This window comes from Macrobrachium nipponense, chromosome 42 (genome assembly GCF_015104395.2).
Source record: "Macrobrachium nipponense isolate FS-2020 chromosome 42, ASM1510439v2, whole genome shotgun sequence".
Taxonomy (NCBI): domain Eukaryota; kingdom Metazoa; phylum Arthropoda; class Malacostraca; order Decapoda; family Palaemonidae; genus Macrobrachium; species Macrobrachium nipponense.
In genome coordinates this window covers 17,383,993-17,389,992 of record NC_061103.1, presented here as the reverse complement: position 1 = coordinate 17,389,992, position 6,000 = coordinate 17,383,993, and the positions used below count along the sequence as shown (strand labels likewise).

General features: G+C 49.0%; 1 protein-coding gene across 2 annotated transcripts in view; it reads left to right on the top strand.

The window, feature by feature from the left end:
• Positions 1–1,888: 1,888 nt before the first annotated feature.
• Positions 1,889–6,000, top strand: part of LOC135212992 (BTB/POZ domain-containing protein 1-like) — a 337,906-nt gene continuing 333,794 nt past the window's right edge. Inside the window, exon 1 of one of the 2 annotated variants that reach the window (XM_064246767.1) lies at positions 1,889–2,277. The gene's annotated coding sequence lies outside the window, so the exon portion shown is untranslated. The remainder of the gene's footprint in view (positions 2,278–6,000) is intronic. The other variant, XM_064246770.1, reaches the window with a different exon arrangement.

Here is a 6,000-nt window from a genome sequence, read left to right as displayed (position 1 = left end):
AGTGTTTAAACAGCATACTGAAGGGCAGGAAAACGCAGAGAAGCTGGTTTAAGTAAAAAACAACACTTACTCCCACAGTCAAAGACCTTAGGCCAATTGCTCTAACAAATGCATCATATAAAATTTTCATGGGGTCCTGAAAACCAAAATAGAAAAGCATATTAGAAATATAGGAAAAATGAATGAACTGCAATCAAAGATCTTACGCCAATTGCTCTAACAAATGCATCATATAAAATTTTCATGGGGTCCTGAAAACCAAAATAGAAAAGCATATTAAAAATATATGAAAAATGAATGAACTGCAATCAGGCTTTACCGCACAGAGGGGAATCGATAATTTATATATTTTACAATACTGCATGCAAGAAACTTACAGCTGAAAGGACCCATTATTTGTTGTATCAATAGACTTCCAAAAAGCATTTGACTTAGTTAATAGAAAAAAGCTCATTGAGGTCATGATGAAATATAGGCTGCATGCAGAAGTAATAAATGCAGTTGCGAAGATATATACAAATGATGTAACAAGCCTATGCCTTAAAAATATAGAACAAAAAGAGTTAAATGGAACAAGACAGGGATGCAATGGCTCAACCATATTCTTTCTACTAATAACGTACCTGATGATAGAAAAACTAGAAAATACAACAGAAGGTTTTAGAAATGAAGTTTAAGGATAATGGCACTTATTATATGCAGATGATGGATTAATACTAGGACACACACTTGAAGAAATAGCAAAAGCAATAAAATCCCTTATGTAAATAGCGAGTGAATGTGGCCTAAACATAAACAAGGACAAGAGTAACATACTAATATAGAACGACTGGTATAGTATCGATGATGTGGAAAATATGGAGCACATAGAAGGAATAAAAATAGTTAAGCAGATTAAATACATAGGAGTGACAATCAACAACATGAAAGACTGCTTCAGAGCAGATAAAAAGGGCCCAAATTAAAGCAAAGCAGATGGCAAATATAGCTAATGCAGTCACCAATAAAAGCTGTAGCAGGGTAAAAATAGGAAAATTGTATTGGAAAGGATTAACGATGCCATCCTTCATGTATGCCATGGAAGTCATGAAACGTGACAAGAAAACTACGTATAAATGAATTTCAGAAGATAGACAATTAAGTATATAGAACAATTTTGAATTCGCCAGGTTACATAGCGAGTTGTGTGTTAAAATCTGAAATAGGGGCCTCTTCCTGCCACTCAAGAGATATGAAGAATAAACTATTCTATCTGCAACATACATTGAAGAGTGGTGGAAATAAGCTCCTATATGAGATAACCATGGATCAGTATGAAAAAAAAAAACCTGCGAAAGAACTAAACATAAACTTAAGTAAAATTGAAGCAGTTAAAGACAAACAGTTAAGAGAAATAATAAACAACTGGGACAGAAAAGCATGGCAGAAAGAAATGAATGAGAAGTCAGCATTAAGAATCTACAGAAAATATAAAGAAAACATAAGGGAAGAAACCTGGTATGACAACACTGAAAAAAAACATTGCTGATCAGTAGGGCCAGACTAGGTACACTAGGATTAAATGATATACATTGGATAAAAGGAGAAGATACAAAATGTTTATGCTGTGAGGAACAAGAGGAAAATTTAGAACATTTCTTACTTAAACTTTCCAGCATACAATGAGATTAGAAATAGATATAGTTTGTTCAGCAACCATATCAAGAAAGTAAAGAGGAATTAGTAGCAAATATACTCTTATTGGTAGTTCTACTGAGGGAGGAAGTGGAGAATAGGAAAGATTTTATTAAAGAAATGTGGTATTTCAGAGAGAAGAAGCTCAAACACACACAGAGGAGGAATAAAACAAGCAAGGGAGCCGTTTCATAGACATTACACGCCTATTACTACTATTATATTATTATTCAAAATAACGTGCAACACAATCATTTCTCTTTATATTAAAACATAACACGTCTTAGATCGACAGAAAAAGTGTGAAGAGGTGGAAAATATATCTCACGTAGCCCATACTAATTAGGTAATGACTAAACCAAGTTTAATATGAAGCGTCGTCTTAATTGAGTTCCAAAACACTTGACGTACCCAAATCGTGACTGTCACTGGCATTGGCAGGGCCAAGTAATAGTGAATCGTGAGAAAAAAGACTTGGGCAATACCCTAGGTATTCCCAGCGCGAATGACTCGAGGTACCAGACACGAATTTGGCCCTGGTCAGCTCAACTACCTAGACCGTAGCTACCTAGTAGTCTAATATACCTAGGCATGTAATGAAAGGTAGGTTTGTTCCGATACGTAATACAAACCCTCTGTCCTTTAACAATAGGAAGGTAACTAGTGGCAGCTGGGACGGTCGTAAGCTTCGAACAAGGGGAGAACGGTAGTTAACTGCTTGTCCGATCGTCGCGCGCCCGCGCGCGCCGAGGTGAAGAATCACTTTTGCTTTCGGCCTCGGCGCGGGTGTGAAGGACGTGTTCGTCATCGCTCTCTGCCCGTTTCATCGTCGTATGCTTTGTTTATATTGTGTTTTCTACTAATGGTTTGTTTGATCTTGAAAATGAAACTGTAAGTACACTGTTTTCATTTTCATTACTTAATTATGAATCAACATGGAGCTATCGCCGTAGAGGCGGCGATTTCCGCTCTTTTCATGAAATTGAATTGAATTATGTCTCGGTGCCGAGGGCGGGCGCACTCGCGCCGAGTCATGTATTTTGGGCGAAAGTGTGTAATTGAAAGATGTAGGAAGTACTCTTTTTCATTATATTTTTGCCCTGTGCGTTCGTTGCCGAGAGCTTGATTGCGCTCGGCACGAGCCTCTTATTTTGTATGAATAGAATGCAATGAAAGTGGATTCGCAATGAGTTCTTTTCATTTTCATTTATTAATTGCATCAAATTTAATTTTGGATCAATTTCCGCTCTTACCCGGGAATTAATCCTTACGATTTATTGCTGTGAAAGTGAAAATCGCAATTGCAGTATTGTTCATTTTCATATATATTTATGATAGCATCATATTATTATGGATCAAGTTTCCGCTCTTACCCGGGAATTGATCTTTCCCCCTTTAAGTTCTATGAAGTGAATCGCAAGTGCAGTATTCTGTTTCATTTTCATATACTTTTCACTGCTGTGCGGGGGTAGGGGAAGCGAAGGTCTGCCAGGAAGTCGTCGGAAAGCTCTCCCGCGACTCCCTTGGTATCCGATTCTTTCGTCCTTCTTTCCTGCCCCCCCCCGCTCAGCTTCCTCGTATTTTGTATTTGGGTCTTCCTTCCGTTCGGGGTGGGGCATGTCTCCCCCCGTGCGTGAGGGAACCCTCTTACTAATCTGTCTGTGCTACCGCAGGTGCTACATCCGTGGGAAGACGACCTTGGACAGGTATGGGCCACTGCGGCTGCAGGGCGTGCCTAGCATCCACGATCTGCTGCAGCGTCTAGCGAGGTCTGGGGCAGTGACCTTGGAGCGGTCTCCACTACAACCTTCACGGCCGCTTATGCTGCTTCCCCCGCTGGTCTACACTCCCCATGCTGTGTCGTTGACGCCGTCTGCCGCTTCTAGGGCCGGTCGCCGCCGTACCGAGGAGGGGTATGCCGCCGCCGCCTGTGGTTTTCTTAGTGTTGCCTGCCCCAGAACTTCCGCTGTTCCAGCAGCTCGCAACCTGACCGGCCGCCAGTACCAGGTCCCCGCTGGCTGCCGATGATTCTACGAGGCGATGGCTGGGCCTGCCGTACCTGTCGCTGATGTGGTTCCCGCTACTGGCTTGGCTGTCCCTTCTGTGTTTACCGCTGCCCGCTGTTCCTGCCGCTCCTGAGCTGGTTGCTGTTCCTGTCGCTCCTGGTTCCTGCGCCTGTCCATGCTGGTCCTGCCCATGGTGTGTCCCCCCTTCCCAGTCCCAGGTCCTTCCGGACAGGTGCAGTCGGGCCGTGTTGCTTCGGCAATAGGCCCGACTCCGGCCTGGATGGAGGACCTGACGACTGTCCTGCGTGAGCTGACGAAGAAGAGGAAGGTGTCATCTTCGTCTTCGTCTGCTGCTGCCTCTTCCCCTTCGACTTCTAAGGCCCATAAGCCGAAGAAGAAGAAGGCTGCCCCTCCCCCCCTAAGAAGTCTCCTTCGGGAATTCTAAGGGCCCCCCGCCTCTGGGCCCTCCCGTCGGTGGGACGGGGGGTCCTTCTGCTGGTCCTCCTGCTCCTTCGGGAGCGGGGCCCTGCCCGTCTCCCCTCCTGGAAGAAAGATAGACAGGGACCAGAGGAGTATCGGTTAGCTCTGGTACTTCCTCGCCTGGTGCTAGCGGCGATGCCGCTAGCCAGGTTCCGGCTCGGTCTCTCGTTCGCGGGAGATCCCGAGTGTACGCTCTCCCTCGGGAGACCGTGCAGCCAAAGTTTCGGCGCCAGAGTTCGCTCGGCGCCAAGACCACGGCACGGAGCAGAAGGCTGGCGAGAACCGCTCATGTGACTCTCGCCAGGCCAGCGGCCGCTCTCGCAGCGACCAGCTGGTAACCGGGTTTTCCCCCTAAGAAGACTCCTTCGGGAACTTCGAAGGGCTCGTCACATTCCGGTGTGACGGGGGGTTCTTCTGCTGGTCCTCCTGTTCCTTCGGGAACGGGGCCCGTCTCCCCTTCTGAGAAGAAGAAGAAGACGGGGACCAAGGGTGTGCTGGCTACCGCTGGTACACCCTCGCCTGGTCTTGGCAGCTCTGCTGCTAAGCCAGGTACCACCGGCTCGTTTCTCGTCCGCGAGAAGTTTCCGAGTGTACGATCTCCTTCGGTGACCGTGCAGCCAAAGTTAAGACGCCTGAGTTCGCTCAGCGTCATGACCGAGGCACGGAGCAGAAGACTGTCGAGAGCCGCTCAGGTGACTCTCGCCAGGCCAGCGGCCGCTCTCGCAGCGACCAGCCGGTACCTCGGGTGGACGTGACGGTCTCTGACCGGCCACGGTTTAAGGCTGGGAAGAGGTCCCCCAGGTCCCTCGACTGACGGTACCAGCCTCGGCTGGTACCAGCGGTTTGAACGTGCCGCGAGGACGCTCACCGGTCTCACGGCGAAAGCGAGCTCTGCAGGTCACCTGACCGCCGCTCCCACAGGGACCGGGCGGGCGAATACGGTGACCAGCAGCAGCTCGTCGGACGCACGGGACCGGGGTCGACGTTGCTCAGTCGAGCCGCTCGCCACAGGTGAGCGGCACGGCCAGGCCTGCAGATCGATCCCCACCGCGGGTTGGTGATCGGCTGCAGCCCCCCACGTACGCTGGTCCTGCCAGCGAGCGGGGGGGGAGCGTCAGGTCTGTCTCTCCACTACCTTCAACTTCCTCGGGCTACACCGGGAAGAGCGAGGTAGCTAGGAGTGATCGTGAGAGGTGGCGCCGCTCACGATCCCGTCACGACGCCGCACGTGCCACGTATGCTCTTAGGACCAACCAGGACGTACGCGCAAGTGATTGGAGGCCGGACCGTCAGGGGGAGAGGGGGGGCGGGTGGGTAGCGTCAGTTCTGTCTCTCCGATACCTTCAACTTCCTCGGCATACGCCAGGAAGAGCGAGGTATATAGGAGTGATCGTGAGAGATGCGCCGCTCACGATCCCGTCACGACGCCGCACGTGCCAGGTTGGTCTTAGGACCAACCAGGACGTACGCGCAAGTGATTGGAGGCAACCGTCAGGGATCTGTTGCTGGTCCTTCTTCTGAAGGAGGAGGGTCCTGGGAGCTGCTCTTGTTGGAGGGACTGGACGGTCCTACTCCTCAAGACGCTGTAACTTCCGAGATTCAGAGTAACTTTACCCAGGTTATTGGACTGATTCGTCAGCACAACGACCGGGGGGAAGGATCGCCGCTCCCACCAGCAGAGCCCATGTCTCTGCTCGAGTCGTTTTGGGGCCCGAGAGGGAACCCAAACCGACTGTGGGTATGCCGCGATCGGAGCTTGCCGATTCTGTCTTGAACCAGAGTCTCTCGTCTCCGGACAAGAAGGCTCTCTCAGTTCTGGCCGGTCGATCAAGCTACTTCC